This window comes from Schistocerca piceifrons, chromosome 2 (assembly GCF_021461385.2).
Source record: "Schistocerca piceifrons isolate TAMUIC-IGC-003096 chromosome 2, iqSchPice1.1, whole genome shotgun sequence".
Taxonomy (NCBI): domain Eukaryota; kingdom Metazoa; phylum Arthropoda; class Insecta; order Orthoptera; family Acrididae; genus Schistocerca; species Schistocerca piceifrons.
Genome location: NC_060139.1, coordinates 194,209,917 through 194,228,107, shown reverse-complemented (window position 1 = coordinate 194,228,107; position 18,191 = coordinate 194,209,917).

Sequence of the window (18,191 nt, the reverse complement as noted above, 5' to 3'; positions counted from 1 at the left end):
AGGTGTTTTAGCTGCTGTCGCGGCTAATCCGCACATCAGTAACAGACAAATAGCGCGAGAATCGGGAATCTCAAAAACGTCGGTGTTGAGAATGCTACATCAACATCGAATGCACCCGTACCATATTTCTATACACCAGGAATTGCATGGCGACGACTTTGAACGTCGTGTACAGTTCTGCCACTGGGCACAAGAGAAATTACGGAACGATGACAGATTTTTTGCACGCGTTCTATTTAGCGACGAAGCGTCATTCACCAACAGCGCTAACGTAAACGGCATAATATGCACTATTGGGCAACGGAAAATCCACGATGACTGCGATAAGTGGAACATCAGCGACCTTGGCGGGTTGATGTATGGTGCGGCATTATGGGAGGAAGGATAACTGGCCCCCATTTTATAGATGGCAATCTAAGTGGTGCAATGTATGCTGATTTACTACGTAATGTTCCACCGATGTTACTACAATATGTTTCACTGCATGACAGAATGGCGATGTACTTCCAACACGATGGATGTCGGGCACATAGGTCGCGTGCGGTTAAGCGGTATTGAATAGCATATTTTATGACAGGTGGATTGGTCGCCGAAGCAGCATACCATGGCCCGCACACTCACCGGATCTGGCGTCCCCCGATTTCTTTCTGTGGGGAAAGTTGAAGGATATTTGATGTCGTGATTCACCGACAACGCCTGACAACATGCGCCAGCATTGTCGATGGATGTGCGAACATTACGGAAGGCGAACTACTCGCTGTTGAGAATAATTTCGTTACACGTATTGCCAAATGCTTTGAGGTTGACGGACATCATTTTGAGCATTTATTGCATTAGTGTGGTCTTTACAGATAATCACGCTGTAACTGCATGCGTTCTCAGAAATGATAAAAAAAATGGTTCAAATGGCTCTGAGCACTATGGGACTTAACATCTATGGTCATCAGTCCCCTAGAACTTAGAACTACTTAAACCTAACCAACCTAAGGACAGCACACAACACCCAGCCATCACGAGGCAGAGAAAATCCCTGACCTCGCCGGGAATCGAATCCGGGAACCAGGGCGTGGGAAGCGAGAACGCTACCGCACGACCACGAGATGCGGGCTCAGGGATGATAATTTCACAAAGGTACATGTATCACATTGGAACAACCGAAATAAAATGTTCAAACGTACCTACGTTCCGTATTTTAATTTAAAAAACCTACCTGTTACCAACTACAATTGTGAGCCATATGTTTGTGACTATTATAGCGCCATCTATCACAAAGCGAAAAAAGTGGTCCAACTAAAACATTCATATTTCTTTACGCACTACACGAATATGAAATAAAAATTGGGGTTCCTATTAAAAAAAAAAACGCAGTCGATATCCGTTTGACCTCTGGCAGCGCCATTTAGCGGGCCAACCATAGCGCAATCTGGCTTCCCCCTTCAAGCTAGACAAGTTTCGTTCTTTGTAATTTTTTCGTTTGACGCTTATTTCGTCAGATATTTGGCCCGTTCACGATCAATGGACCACCCTGTATAACAAAATCAGCTATATTCCAGACAACTAGCTAATAAAATCAGCTATCTCTAGAACACTGCAACAGTGACACGTATACTGATCGTTGTGCTGCATTCATCTACATCTACGCCCATACTCTAGAAACTACTGTGAACTGCATGACATATGGCATTCCCCATTGTGCCCGTTATTAGAATTGCTCCCCGTTCCATTCAAGTACTGAACTCTGGAAACATGAAAATATTAACGCCTCTGTGCACTCTGTCGTTAATCTGATCTTGTCCTCACGACCTCTACATGACCAACAAGTAGGGAGGTGCAGTATATTCCTGGATTCATCATTGGTTCTTGAAACTGTGTAAGCCAGCTTTCTCGAGATAGACGCAGACTATCTTCAGGTGTCTGCCAGTACAGTTTGCCGGTCTGAGTGGCCGTGCGGTTCTAGGCGCTACAGTCTGGAACCGAGCGACCGCCTCGGGCATGGATGTGTGTGATGTCCTTAGGTTAGTTAGGTTTAATTAGTTCTAAGTTCTAGGCGACTGATGACTTCAGAAGTTAAGTCCCATAGTGCTCAGAGCCATTTGAATTATTTTGAACCAGTACAGTTTCTCCAGCATTTCTGTGACGCTCTCTCGTGGGTCAAACAAATCCCTCACCATTCATGGTGCATTGTCTATATACCTGCAATATGTCCTGTTAGTTCTATTTGGTACGGGTCCCACACACTTGCGCAGTTTTCTAGGATGGGTCGCGCGAATGTTTTGTAAGCAATCTCCTTTGAAGGCTGACTGCACTTCCCTAGTATCCCACCAATGAATGGAAGTCTAGGACTCAGCGATTTCATATCGCTGCAAAGGTATTCGGCCGCGGTGGTCTAGCGGTTCTAGGCGCTCAGTCAGGAACCGTGCGACTGATACGGTCGCAGGTTCGAATCCTGCCTCGGGCATGGATGTGTGTGATGTCCTTAGGTTAGTTAGGTTTAAGTAGTTCTAAGTTCTAGGGGACTTATGACCACAGCTGTTGAGTCCCATAGTGCTCAGAGCCATTTGCAAAGGTATTTGTGTGAGTTAAACAATTCCAGTTGTGACTCGTTGATGCCGAAGTCATAGCATACAATCTTTTTTCGTTTTGTGAAGTGCACAATTTTATATTTCTGAATATCTGAAGGAAGTTGCAAGTCTTTGCACCACTTTGAAATCTGATAAAGATCTGACCGAATATTTGTCGAGGTTTATTCGGAAATTTCTACATTGTGGATAACCGCATCATCTCCAAACGGGCTGTTGTTATTATTTATGTTCTTTGATACGTCATTAATATATTACAGAAATAGCAAAGGTTCCACCACACTTACCTGGGGCACACCCGAGGTTACTTGTACATCTATCCATGACCCTCCAGCCAAGCTAAGATGCTACATCCTCCCCACCAACATCCAGTCACAAGTTTTTCCTGATACCCCGTGTGATCTTACTTCTGATAATAAGCATTGATTCGTAATGGGTGAAATGCTTTTTGCAAATCGAGAAATACTGCATCTACCTTACTGTTTTGATGTCAGGTGTGAAAAGGTCGTGTTGGGTTTCACATGATCTATGTTTTCGGAATCAAATCTGTTTGGCATGGAGGTCACTCTGACCCCATTACATTTAAGCCACGACAAATGGATATCAAGGATACTGGACTGTAGTTTTGTAGACCACTTCGGCTAATCTCGGCATGACCCGCGCTCTCAGCACGGACTTTTGTCTGGGGAACTAACTTAGCCGGAAATTCCGTATGGGATCTGGCAGGGATTCCATTGGACACTGGAGCTTTGTTCAGTTTTAGTGATTTCAGCTGTTTCTCAACAACACTGACACTAATACCTCTATCACTCATCTTTGAAGTGGTGCGAGTAATAAAGTGGAGTAATACCACTTATAACAATATTTGTTTATGGTTCATTTAAATTTTATATATATATATATATATATATATATATATATATATATATATATATATATATATATATTGCTTTAAAATTTTCGCATATTGGTACTATATTTTCTGTTTATGGAAAGTAAAGTGTACTATACTTGAGATTGAAGTTCTTTGCATTGTATGTGAGTAATGTATGTAAATTGTTTATTACTTTAAATAATTTTCTGAAGTCCTTTCGTATTTAAAAATATTTTGTGTGTATAAATTGTTCATGTTAATGTGAATGTGACAATTTAAGAAATGGTCAAGCTTAGCAACAATATAAGAAATGGGTGCTATGTAAAAACCAGTGTGCTTTTGTTTTAAACGAATGTGGCTCTGGGGAGTGGAAAAAGGTGGCAAAGGCGAATTGGCGCGCTACCTAGAGCAAGCGAGGGAAGTAAGTCACACAGTCTGTAAGCAGCAATGATTGAGGCAACACCTTTGAGGAGCAAGAGAATCTTTGCCTGCAAATTCGCACAAAATGCCTCGGATGGAGACTGTAAACGGCTTACAGCACAGTCTGCGAGTTTTTGGGCTATTGTATGTAGAATTGGACGACGCCAAGAAGAGAAATTGAGCCCATACAGCAAGAGACTTGCAGGCTCTGCTGTGGGTAGTGTAGCCGCTATAATTGTTCGCCACACCTAAGCCTACAAGCACCAGATAAGACTTTTATTTAGTAAATTTACTTTTGTACAGAGTGAATCATTAATTTAAACTGTGTTTTAATAATCATTCATGAACTTTAAACAAATTGGTTCACCCTGTTATTTCATCCTAATCATACATAGGGTTCCTTCCTGGTGTTTGATGAATCCGAGTATCCTATTTTACAAACTTATGAAGTTCCAAGTTAATATAAAGAGGCATCATTTAAATTGTTTTTGTGTTTTCTTAACTATTGCAAAGTGTTGTAGTAAAAGTTCGCTTACGTAAATTTCAATCAGAGTGTAGCACAGTCACTGGAATCTGGTAAATGACTTTACAGAGCTAGTTCAAAGAATAATAGCTTTTTGAAAGTAAATTCTAGAAAGAAAGAGGTTTTCTTAAAGGAAAATGTTCAGTATAAAAGATGCGTGCTTTAGTATCTAAGTATTTTAGTATTTACGTTGTTTATTATAGAAAATGTTTCACTGTATGTCCCCCCTGGCCAAATTTGTGTGTGTGCGTGTGTATGTGAAATCTTATGGGACTTAACTGCTAAGGTCATCAGTCCCTAAGCTCACACACTACTTAACCTAAATTATCCTAAGGACAAACACACATACCCATGCCGGAAGGAGGACTCGAACCTCCGCCAGGACCAGCCGCACAGTCCATGACTCCAGCGTCCTTAGACCGCTCGGCTAATCCCGCGCGGCTGGCCAAATTTGTTTTTAGCTTACCTGAAATTATCTACTGGACTTTTTTCTCTTTTTAAAACATAATTTATGAGGGTGTAGTAGTCAAAAAGAAATTCCAGTGTCTGGACTAACATGGTTTACTCTAAGTAATATTTAATTTGAAGAACCAAATAAAACAGTAGGAAGAAAGCAGGTAAAACGTCATACTTCTGCTTTTCCACTACTTCACTGTTTCATTGCCTGGATAGGCTGGCAACCATACGACGTTTTCTAAACAACTAAATGAACTTGGAACTGAGTTCTCCTAGCTTCAGTATAATATTATTCATACTGCGTTTCTATTTAACCGCTCGGTAAAATCTTAGGAAAAGAGTTGAATAGTCTGATTCGCTTATCCATTAGACACAACACTTGATCAAATCCTGTAAAATGGGTAACTCTATTGATTAGCTTTTTCTATTGACAGGACTATCCTCCCATAGTGTGCTTTAATTGGAAACTAAACTAAATTTTAGTACGAAGGTTATACGTGGCTTTCACCGTAACAGGACTATTTGTTCTGTTAGGGTACAGTATACGTGAAAACATAGAGTTTTCTGTTATTTAGGTAAAAACATATTAAATAACAGCAGTAGAGGTAGAGTTATACCCTGAATATTGATTTGTAAAGGAGCCTTGAAAAACAGAGTTCAGTATTTCTGCTGTTGCTTTGCTACTCTCAGTTTCAGGCCATGTGTCGTCCATGCGTGTGTGTGCACTGACTTTGGTACCACTAACAACATATAAATATGACCAGAATTTCTTTGGGTTTAGTCAGAGATCTTTCGATAGTATTCCACGACGGTAGTCGTTGATGGCTTCACGCGTTGCCATCTTGACATCCAAACGCGTTTCATTCAGCATGTCCTTATCTACAGCCCTATGCTTTACATTACACCTATTTCTCGGCTGAGGATCCATTGCGTGAACAGCCCGTTGGACGTGGTTCCGCAGATTCTCGGCTGGATTTAAATCCAGGGAGTCTGGTGGCCAGGGGAGTACAGTGATCTCGTCCTGGTGCTCTTTGAACCACATACGTCCACTACAAACTGTGCGGCATGTTTCTTATCCTACTGAGAAAAACAAACTGCATATAGAGGTGGACAGAAGAGTAGTACAGATGCATTGATGCATACTTGTGTTGATCCACTGTGCTTCCTGAATGACGAGATCACTCACGGAATGCCACGAAAACATGCCTCAGACCATAAAGCTTCCTCCTCCGATCTGGAACCTTTCAGCTATTGTGATAGTCCGAGAGACGCGGAGGACCATCTGTCCGTTGGTGCATAAAACGTGATTCATCTGGAAAGGCCACGTGTCGTCAATCAGTGGACGTCCTGTTGCGGTATTCGCGTGCAAATTCCAGCCTACGTCGCCGGTGAACAGAAGTCAGCGTGGGTGCATGAATCAGGCACCAGTTGCAGAGGCCCGTACACAGTAACGTTATCTGTGTGGTCAGTAGTTCGCCAATTACACGTCTGTTCGCCCGCACACATCTGAGCAACCATCATTCGCCTCTGTCTTCTACGGCCCGTAGTGCATCTCAGTTGCATCGGTGCCAGTTTTGGATAGCGATATTTTGCCATGCACGGTTTACTTTTACCACGGCAGCACGCGAACAGTTTACAAACATAGCCGTTTCCGAAATGGTTCGACCGTTGGCGCGAAAGCCGATGATAATGTCCTTCTGGACTGAGCCGTGCGTGGCTCGTGTTCCCGTCATCATGTATTTTAGACCCTGTTTTCGACGTACTTCCACCTCACTACGTTAATTTAAATTACTACTGTCACTGAGTTCCTGCTTTGCCTGACCGTGAGCGGCGTTAGCAGCCCGTATCGATATATCCCCTCTTGTAGTATCTTTGCTCGACTGCTATTACTTCCCGGTCGTTGTCTGTTGTAAGTTAGTTCGTCGGGAGTTCGGGTAGCGAGTTCGGGTCTGCCAGTCAGTTGGAACGCGTCTGGAGTGCAGTCCGGACCTGCCAGTCGGGGAGTTGCAATGCGACGCTAGTGCAGTCGGGTTGGAGCAGCAGTGAGGTCTGCGTCGACATGGCTCGCCCGACCATTGCCGCCACGCATCACTTGAGTAGGGCCACGGTCTTGGTGGATCGTCGGTCGGTGGTCCTGCCGGACGACGCGTTGTGGCTCGCCCACCGTTCGTGAGTCGGCTGTGTGTGTGTGTGTGTGTGTGTGTGTGTGTGTGTGTGTGTGCGTGTGTGTGTGTGTACGCGTGCGCCGACTCCTGATTTGTCTTCCTGCGTGCTTAGTTGCTGTTGTATCGTTCAGGTCTTCGTGCAAGTGTTTGACAGGTTGTGTGTGTAGTTGGTGTTAGTTTCACTGACGATTATTTCAAATGTTGTCGGCGTACTGGCTCTGAGAGGTCGGGCGACGTGTAACTGGTTCTCCGAGCGCTTCTGGACCCCGTAGATTACCATCTTGTGGAACTTGGGTCGGTCCCTTAGTGGTGCAGGGATGTCGGTTAGCCAGTGGGCGTGTTTCCTCTGCATGGTTGGGTCCGAGTCAGTATTTCCGCCGTCGTGTGTCTGGAAGTGAGTGGGAGACGCACCAGCAGTGCGGTCGCGACGGAGCAGCAGTCGCTGACGGATCAGCAGGTAGTTGGTCGGTTGGTGCGGGCCAGGGAAGACATCTCCGTGTGGTGCAATCCCCTGGGTCCGCTACCGGACCTGCACAGTCTCGCAGCGTGTGTGGAGCTGTCCGATCAACGTCGAAGTTGAGTGTGTAACCTTTTTTGTTTGAGTTCTGATGTACCGAAGGTGGGTCCGTGGCTGTCCCCTGGTTAGGTTCCGACGGATCAAGTATAGTTGGGCTCACCACCCGTCTCAACTAAGGGAACGAGGCCAGACCGACCACCCTGGAGGCCTTCTGAGTGCCACCGGTGTTTAATTATCTGTTGTCAGCTATTTTAAATTTTAGGCTTATGGTTATTGGTTGATTTCTTAAAATTTTGCAAAATTATTTTTTAAATTTATCTTTCAAGCTTAAACACTGTGGCCTTCTGCCCTTAAAGACTATGGTAATATGTATTGCACCTTGCATATGTTGCCTTTTGGATTTTAAATTATTTTATTGCTATTTTGATTTTTTGGATTTTTATCTTGTTAAGAATTCTTGTAGGAAGCCTTAAGTAGTGAAAGAGTTGCTAAATTACAATAAATGACAATTAGAAGCAGAAACTGACCTGAACCCTTGGCCTTTTCCACAATCCTATTATCTGCTCTGCCCAGTGGGTTTGGCGGGCGTTTCATGGACGTCAGATAAATCACTCCGTTTCCTCATTGCGACAGCGACTGTACTGTTTACCGCATTCCCCGACACGCTTTCTGTGGTGTCACCGCCAGACACCACATTTGCTAGGTGGTAGCCTTTAAATCGGCCGCGGTCCGGTAGTATACGTCGGACCTGCGTGTCGCCACTATCAGTGATTGCAGACCGAGCGCCGCCACATGGCAGGTCTAGAGAGACGTCCTAGCACTCGCCCCAGTTGTTCAACCAACTTTGCTAGCAATGGTTCACTGACAAATTACGCTCTCATTTGCCGAGACGATAGTTAGCATAGCCTTCAGCTACATCATTTGCTACGACCTAGCAAGGCGCCATTATCATTTGCTATTTATCTTGTGATGCATGTACCGTCAGACCGATGTTCACCAATTATGGATTAAAGTTAAGTATTCCCGCAGCTACGTACGTTCTTTGCTACTATAACTTCCTTTACCTGTTCCAGACCTCACGCCTAAACGCGTGCCTTTCGGCTTTCTCATAGTGGCCTGGCTGTCCTGCCAAGCCACAAAACTTTCTACACCGTCTACTGAACGTCGACGTCATTAATGTGAGTGAACTGTGTGGTTCTATGCATTATTTCATTCCTAACTTATTTATATTGCTGTATTCCTGAATTTCGCTGAACATTTTTGTATTTCATTCTTTCGTCGATCAACTGAAGTTTGCTCACTTTATTAAAGGTTTGTTCAGAGTTACCGTTTTTGTATCAATTGTCTGCCCAGCTTTCTTGGTTGCACTGGCAGTTGTGGTATTCCTTATCGCAGTAGCTACAGCCTTAGAGAAATTCAAACGCATCTCAGCATTCCTCAGTACTTCAGTATCACATTTCTTGCCACACTGATTCTTCCGGACGATTCTCTTAAACTTCAGTCTGCTCTTTATCCTTGCTAATTGTGATCTCAGTTTATATCTGCTGTGGGTACGCCTTGTCCTATATTTTGGAATCTCTGCCTGATCATGTGACAATCCAGCTGGAATTTTGTCTTGTCTCCAGGCCCTTTCTAAGTACTCCTTCTCTTGTGATTTCTTTTTAACAGTGCATTCACGACTGTTTACTGAAATTTATGGCAGAATTAAATAAGTCTCTCTTCTTTTTGCACTAAGCAGTTGTTCTCCAGTAACTGTGTCTTGTATTACTTGGCCTAGCACAGCGTTTCAGTCACGCAAGACAAATTCTCATCCTCTTTTACATACTGAATTGTACGACCACTATCCTTATATAATTTCTCTGTATCTCCATCCGTCGGCATGTATCATATAGGCCGGCCTCTGTGGCCGAGCGGATCTAGGCGCTTCAGTCTGGAACCGCGCTGCTGCTACGGTCGCAGGTTCGCATCCTGCCTCGGACATGGATGTGTGTAATGTCCTTAGGTCAGTTAGATTTAAGTAGTTCTCAGTCTAGGGGACTGATGACCTCGGATGTTAAGTCGCATAGTGCTTAGAGCCATTTGAACAATTTGTATCATATAACTTAACAATTGGGGTTAGTGTTGGTCTACAGTCATTCTGAAGAGAAAAGACCTACCACTGACCTGACACAGTAAGACAACCTCCGCCCTGCCTATCCGTGGTGGGTGCAAATGCCGTTACACCGTTCCCTGTTTATACTACCCTATATTATTCAGGCCAGAAATCACTATCTTGTCTCAGGTTAACTTCACTGAGCCTCACTATGTCTAGACCGGACCTTCTATTTCCATCATCTCATAGCGCTCATTAATTACAGCTACACGCACCGATCTGTTGTCCTGGTGGAAAATATAATTTCCGATGTGGAATACGATGTACAAGACCGGATTCAAATGGTTAGCATTAATATTCGCGTAGTACATTGTAATAATTGCGTCTTCTGTAACGGTCAGAGGAGATGGCGCCGTCCAGATGGATCTTGGCAATTTCTGTCAGTAGTGTTCATCCAGTCTAGTTTGGAGTCAGCTTTTGCAAGGACTGGCTGGATGCTCTTCCTGACGCCATAGTCTTCAAGGTAAAGAGGGGGAGGGGGAGAAGTAATGTACCCCATCTGTCTGTGAATTGTGTAGAATTTGTTCTGTGTACATTAACATTTCACCGTTTTGCGTATTGGAAGTTGGGGACCAGCCCAGCATTTGCCTAGACGAGCGTGAGAAACCGCCTACAAACCACGCTCAGGCTGACTGGTGTGCCAGCCGGCCCACGACCACTAATCAGCACCTCAATGACTCGCAAGGCAGCACCTCGCGCGTTGCAATATATGAGCACTTCCAGGTGAATCTTCTCCATACCGTAAAACTCGGAGCTGGTTGGACGATCCCTCCCACAGAGGGGAATAATAATAAACAGGTACAATTCGACCAAACCAAACATAAGAGAGCGAAATCTGTAATGGCGCTCTTTTTTTAATAATGAAAAATCAACATGACGTCAGATATTATAATGTAACACTAAGATATATCTTTTTTAACATATAGTTATTCTTTGATGATTACATTAATTACAAAAATAATTTTTTATAATTAAAATATATAGTACATTTTCAACACACAATGATTCTTAGTGTTTTGTAAATGTTTGTTAGAACAAGGTTTACGTTATCGTTTTACTTGAGGCTTTCCCGACGGACATGTTGTATATATGGTTCTCGGGCGAGACGTCGGATGTCATAGTGAAAATTCCACAATATTTCATCAGCGCAACTGGCCGACATCTTCAGGTGCGACGAACACACTGCTAAGGCATGACAAGAGCTCCCTATTTATGCCAGTCTTAGGCAGGAAGTGCGCATGCGTGGAGGCGCGCTTCGATGGCCAATAGCGACGGTATCAAACGATAGCTGGAAGGACACCAACGCCACCTGCAAGATGAAGAACCAAAGACTTCGGCGAATGCGCGGAGGCTGCCGCTGCTGCTCTGCGCTGCCATCGGCCGCCCCAGCGACCTCTGTCGGAAGCCGCAAGCAAAAAGGCGCGTCCGCGTAGGCGCGTGACTGTCCTCCCGTTGTCAACAGAATATTTATGTTGGTGGCGAATCGTCATCCGTCGTATGACCGATAGTACTCCTCTCTGCTCGATGCGACTTCAATATGGCCACTGCTGGATCCCAAGCTGTACTGAGTTGAAAGCACGTGTCTCTGTTTACATGATTCGTCGAGCTACGTGTTTCCACTGCTTCCTTAATAACACTGTCCCAGTACGAACTCGTCGTCGCGAGAATTTTGGTGTGTTGATAATTCATAGAATGGCCTGTACTCAGACAATACTCGGCCACTGCAGACTTCTCTGGTTGCTCCAGACGAGTTTAGCGTCGGTGTTCTGCACATCTCTCTTCTACAGTGCGACAAGTTTGTCCGATGTACGACATGCCGCAGCTACAAGAAATCTCGTAAACACCGGGTCTTCTTAGGCCAAGGCTGTCCTCAGATGAGCCCAAGAGAGCTCTGAGTTTTGCCGGCGGACGAAAGACACATTTAACTGTATGCCTCTTCAATAATCTTCCTATTTTTGAAGGGCACCGCCGATGTATGGCAAGATGACCATTCCGCTTTGTTCTTCGCCTTCTTCCGGTTCCTCACGTTGGGTACCCCGCTTCGGGTGTAAGGCACGGCGAATCTCTCGTTCGGAGTATCCATTTTGTTGGAAAGTGGTACGCAGATGGAGTAACTCATTGGATAAGCTGTCTGAGTCTGATATGGCTCGTGCTGTGTGAACCAACGTCCTAAGTACGCCACTTCGTTGCGAAGGATGGTGACAGCTGGTGGCCTGTAAGTATAAGTCCGTGTGTGTTGGTTTACGGTACACTGCGTGACCTAATGTGTCATCTTCTTTTCTCCGTACCAACACGTCCAGGATTGGAAGTTCGCCCTTTTTCTCCATCTCCATAGTGTACTTGATGTTGGGATGAAGCGAGTTAACATGCGCAAGAAATACATTCAGCGATGCAGTGCCGTGAGGCCAGATAACAAAGGTGTCGTCCACATATCACCAAAAACACGTACGTTTCAAATGCAACGATTGGGGTGCTCCCTTCTCGAAGCCTTCCATAAAAAGATTAGCCACAATGGGTGACATTGCGACGCCGTCTGTCTGTTCAAAGTATTGTCCATTAAATGAAAAGTACGTTGAGGGGAGCACATGTTGGAATAAGATATAGGTTCAATTTTAAGAAATTAAGTGTTTAATACACGTAAGATACATTCCTCAATGTTGTATCTTGCCCATTCGTCGCATATAGGGTGCCTGAAGGACGCTACGTTCTCAGAATACTATACAACAGTTCAAACAAATAACATTAGTAGTTTTATTTCAAATAAGCAGATTGACGATATTTGACTTTGAGATTTACAAGTAATAGTCGCAACGAGGGGCGACATGCAATATAATTTAGTCCTTGGCTATGTGTAATGTTCCTGAAGTTGACACACGTCACTAATACGGAGCTGATCTGAGCAGCCGAGGCTGGCAGGAGCAGCGCTTGTATTCACTTCTAACAGGGGAAGCTTCTGGCGCGGCTCGGTCCTTAGCGGGCTGTTGGCTGACGTTTCCTCACCGCCTTCTCCGTTCTTCGCCTTCGTTCCGGCGCTTGTGGTTACGCCAGAACACTTAACTACTTCTTACCTTTTCAATGTCCGCCCCCGGTAGCTGAGTGGTCACCGCGACAGAATGTCAATTCTAAGGGCCCGGGTTGCGTTCCCGGTTGCGGTCGGAGATTTTTCTCCGCTCAGGGACTGTGTGTTGTGTTGTCCTAATCATCATCATTTCGTCCCTATCGCCGCGCAAGTCGCCGAAGTGGCGTCAATTCGGAAGACTTGCACCCGGCGAACGGTCTACCCGACGGGAGGCCTTGGTCACACGACGTTTACCTTATCAGTCTCCTCATGTTTTACATTCTACTTCGAATTCAGTTCTCCCCATCTTGAAGGCAGGATATTTGTAAGAAAGGACATCTGAGAATGTACGCTTCTGTTTAGGCATTGCCAGATATTTTATAAAACCCACTCTGATACTATTAAAAGTGTATCACATTCACGCACGAGTACTGATGGCATGACATGAAACCTATAACGTCAAGCTGAGAGAGTGCGAATCCGAGACTGAAAATACGGAATGGAAATTTTAAATAATCGATATTCCCACATGCTTATGGATCGATCCATTGTCAGTACTGAATAAAATCCACGATACCGCTGCCATGTATAGATGAGGTATTTAAGAAAAGAGCAATAGAACAGGAGTAATTGCAAATATAATTTTATTATTGTCAACTTTGCGAGAAATGAGGACAATGTTTTAATTCGCCCGGAACTCCGGGCGAAGAAGTAAGAAGAAAGGACACGCCCGGATTTAGCCGGACGTCTGGCCACCCTAATGATGGCTTCGAGTCACCCTGCCAGCGGCGAGAGCTGTTTGTGCTAGATGTTGCACCCTGTGTACTCCAAAATTCAAATGGTTCAAATGGCTCTAAGCACTATGAGACTTAACATCTGAGGTTGAGTGACGGTAGGAGGATACAAGATGACTTGGACAGGATTTGTGGTTGGTGTAAAGATTGGCAGCCATTTCTAAATATAGGTAAATGTAAATTGATGCAGATGAATAGGAAAAAGAATCCTGTAATGGTTGAATACTCCATTAGTAGCGTAGCGCTTGACGCAGTCACGTCGATTAAATATTTGGGCGTAACATTGCAGAGCGATATGAAGTGGGACAAGCGTGGGGAAGGCGGATAGTCATCTTCGGTTCATTGGTAGAACTTTGGGAAGATGTGGTTCATCTGTAAAGGAGACCGCTTAGAAAACACTAATACGCCCTATTCTTGAGTACTGCTCGAGCGTTTGGGATCCCTATCAGGTCGGATTGAGGGAGGACATAGAAGCAATTCAGAGGCAGGCTGCTAGATTTGTTACTGGTAGGTTTTATCATCACGCGAGTGTTACGGAAATGCTTCAGGAACTCGGGTGGGAGTCTCTAGAGGAAAGGAGGAGTTCTTTTCGTGAATCGCTACTGAGGAAATTTTAGAGAACCAGCATCTGAGGCTGACTGCAGTACAATTTTACTACCGCCAACTTGTATTTCGCGGAAAGACCACGAAGATAAGAAAAGAGAGATTAGGGCTCGTACAGAGGCATATAGGCAGTCACTTTTCCCTCGTTCTGTTTGGGAGTGGAACAGGGAGAGATGTTAGATGTGGTACGAGGTACCCTCCACCACGCACCGTATGATGGATTGCGGAGTACGTATGTAGATGTAGATGTAGATGAGGTCATCAGTCCCCTGGACTTAAAAATACTTAAACCTGACTAACCTAAAGACATCACACACATCCATGCCCGAGGCAGGATTCGAACTTGCGACCGTATAAGCAGCGCGGTTCCGGACTGAAGTACCTAGAACCGCTCGGCCACAATGACCGGCTACCCCCAAATCACCGACAGTTTTAATCACCTGTTGTTCCTACTATACTGCATATGCACAATAAGTAAAATAACTTTGGTTACTATTCTTCCTGTTGTTGCTATTTACACGGGCTGAACTGTATTACAGCGTCACCGTTTTAATGATCTTTCAGTGCTTGTTAATTCCGCTAACATGTCTCAGCAGCATGGGAGAGACTGATGACACCGTCGAGACCGTACGCACAGCTCAACGAGTGCGCATCCACCTGCCCCTGTGTGGGGCCGACATCGGCGGGCGTCGCATCGCGTCACGCTTTACGGCGGCAGGTGGGGACGTTAACGAGCCGCTCTGATTTACGACCCAGACACCCCGCCCAGCCACCGGCGTCCATCACACGGCCTCGCTCTACATTCATTTGGGACACACACACACACACACACACTCACAGCGACCAGGTGCACCATGCGGCCTGAAATATCTCAGAAAGACCCTTGAACACTTGCAAGTACCTGAAGTCCTACCACAGCTTTCAACACAATTGAAGGGTTAGCTAGCGGGCCGGAGTGGCCGAGCGGTTCTAGGCGCTACAGTCCGGAGCCGCGCTGCTCCTACGGTCGCAGGTTCGAATCCTGCCTCGGGCATGGATTATGTGATGTCCTTAGGTTAGTTAGGTTTAAGTAGTTCTTAGTTCTAGGGGACTGATGACCTCAGAAGTTAAGTCCCAGACTCAGAGCCATTTGAACCATTTTGAAAGGCTAGCTGGTCGCTCTAAGTTAATCAAAAATTTTAGGCTCAAAATGGTGACCAGTTTTACAGAACGTACACTTCTGGCCATTAAAATTGCTACACCACCAAGATGACGTGCTACAGACGCGAAATTTAACCGACAGGAAGAAGATGCTGGGTTGGTGCGGGTGGCGACACCTACAACGTGCTGACATGAGGAAGTTTCCAACCGATTTCGGATACACAAACAGCAGTTGACCGGCGTTGCCTGGTGAAACGTTGTTGTGATGCCTCGTGTAAGGAGGAGAAATGCGTACCGTCACGTTTCCGACTTTGATAAAGGTCGGATTCTAGCCTATCGCGATTGCGGTTTATCGTATCGTGACATTGCTGCTCGCGTTGGTCGAGATCCAATGACTGTTAGCAGAATATGGAATCGGTGGCTTCAGGAGGGTAATACGGAACGCCGTGCTGGATCCCAACGGCCTCGTATCACTAGCAGTCGGGATGACAGGCATCTTATCCGCATCGCTGTAACGGATCGTGCAGCCACATCTCGATCCCTGAGTCAACAGAGGGGGACGTTTGCAAGACAACAATCATCTGCACGAACAGTTCGACGACGTTTGCACCAGCATGGACTATCAGCTCGGAGACCATGGCTGCGGTTGCCCTTGACGCTGCATCACAGACAGGAGCGCCTGCGATGGTGTACTCAACGACGAACCTGGGTGCACGAATGGCGAAACGTCATTTTTTCGGATGAATCCAGGTTCTGTTTTGTTCAGAATCATGATGGTCGCATCCGTGTTTGGCGACATCGCGGCGAACGCACATTGGAAGCGTGTATTCGTCATCGCCATACTGGCGTATCACCCGGCGTGATGGTATGGGGTGCCACTAGTTACGCGTCTCGGTCGACTTTTGTTCGCATTGACGGCACTTTGAACAGTGGACGTTACATTTCAGATGTGTTACGACCCGTGGCTCCACCCTTCATTCGATCCTTGCGAAACCCTACATTTCAGCAGTATAATGCACGACCGCATGTTGGACGTCTAGTACGGGCCTTTCTGGATACAGAAAATGTTCGACTGCTGCCCTGGCCAGCACATTCTCCAGATCTCTCACGAACTGAAAACGTCTGGTCAATGGTGGCCGAGCAACTGGCTCGTCACAATACGCCAGTCACTACTCTTGATGAACTGTGGTATCGTGTTGAAGCTGCATGGGTAGCTGTACCTGTACACGCCATCCAAACTCTGTTTGACTCAATGCCCAGGCGTATCAAGGCCGTTATTACGGCCAGAGGTGGTTGTTCTGGGTACTGATTTCTCAGGATCTATGCACCCAAATTGCGTGAAAATGTAATCACATGTCAGTTCTAGTATAATATATTTGTCCAATGAATACCCGTTTATCATCTGCATTTCTTCTTGATGTAGCAATTTTAATGGCCAGTAGTGTATGATAGGAAAAAAGAAAAATGAAATGAGCATTTGGCATTGATGGCTGAGAGGCCCCATCCGGTGATGCCATGTTTTGTGACTTGTGTGTCGGTGATGATGAAGACAACACAACACACAGTCCACGAGCGGAGAAAATCTCTAACCTGGCAGGGAATCGAACCCGGGCCCATTGCATCGTAGGTAAACACGCTACCACTCAGTTTTTTTTTATGTATAGGGTAAAGGAACAGAAGGAATGGTCTCGGGGGCAAAGAGGGCATGGGTCACTGTACGAGGCCTGGCCACGATGTCTCCATCGGCAAACAAAAAATAAATTCGCCTTTTCTATGACTTGTCTCTGAAAGAAAGGTCTTGCTTCCCACGCCCGGGTTCCCGGGTTCGATTCCCGGCGGGGTCAGGGATTTTCTCTGCCTCGTGATGGCTGGGTGTTGTGTGCTGTTCTTAGGTTAGTTAGGTTTAAGTAGTTCTAAGTTCTAGGGGACTGATGACCATAGATGTTAAGTCCCATAGTGCTCAGAGCCATTTGAACCATTTTTTGAAAGAAAGGAAAATAGACTCAAAGCTACACCTCTGTAACACGCACATGCGGTGTTGTTACTCCAACGACACCGACGCCTCATTTTCAAGGCATGTCTTCTTGTAATGTCGTGTAGGTACAGTTATCTTTTCATTTCCTTGTGTGTGTGTGTGTCAAAATTATTTCCTGCGATGAATAATCCAGCTACGAGGCGAATACATAGAAAGAAGGATCTTTTATTGTATGATTATATGATAGCGGAACAAACACAGGTAGCAGTTACTTCTGTAAAATATCTGGGGTACGGAATGATTTGAAGTGGAATGATCACATAAAATTAATTGTTGGTAAGGCGGGTGCCAGGTTGAGATTCATTGGTAGAGTCCTTAGAAAATGTAGTCCATTAACAAAGGAACTGGCTTACAAAACACTCGTTCGACCTATACTTGAGTATTGCTCATCAGTGTGGGATCCTTACCAGGTCGAGTTGACAGTGGAGATAGAGAAGATGCAAAGAAGAGCGGCGTGTGTCGTCACAGGGTTGTTTGGTAAGCGTGATAGCGTTGCGTAGATTTTTAGCAAACTCAAGTGGCAGACTCTGCAAGAGAGGCGCTCTGCATCACGGTGTAGCTTGCTGTCCAGGTTTCGAGAGGGTGCGTTTCTGTATGAGTTATCGAATATACTGCTTTCCCCTACTTATACCTCCCGAGGAGATCACGAATGTAAAATTAGAGATTCGAGCGTGCACGGAGGCTTTCCCGCGGTCGTTCTTCCCGCGAACCATACGCGACTGGAACAGGAAAAGGAGGTAATGCAGTGTTGGATTTGTGCTTTTACCAGTGGGGGGGATGTCTTAGGGGGTTAGTATAATTATATATGTTACTAGCTTGGACCGTGGCGTTACCCATGGTTAAACAGTTATTTATAAATAGATATTAATGCCGAA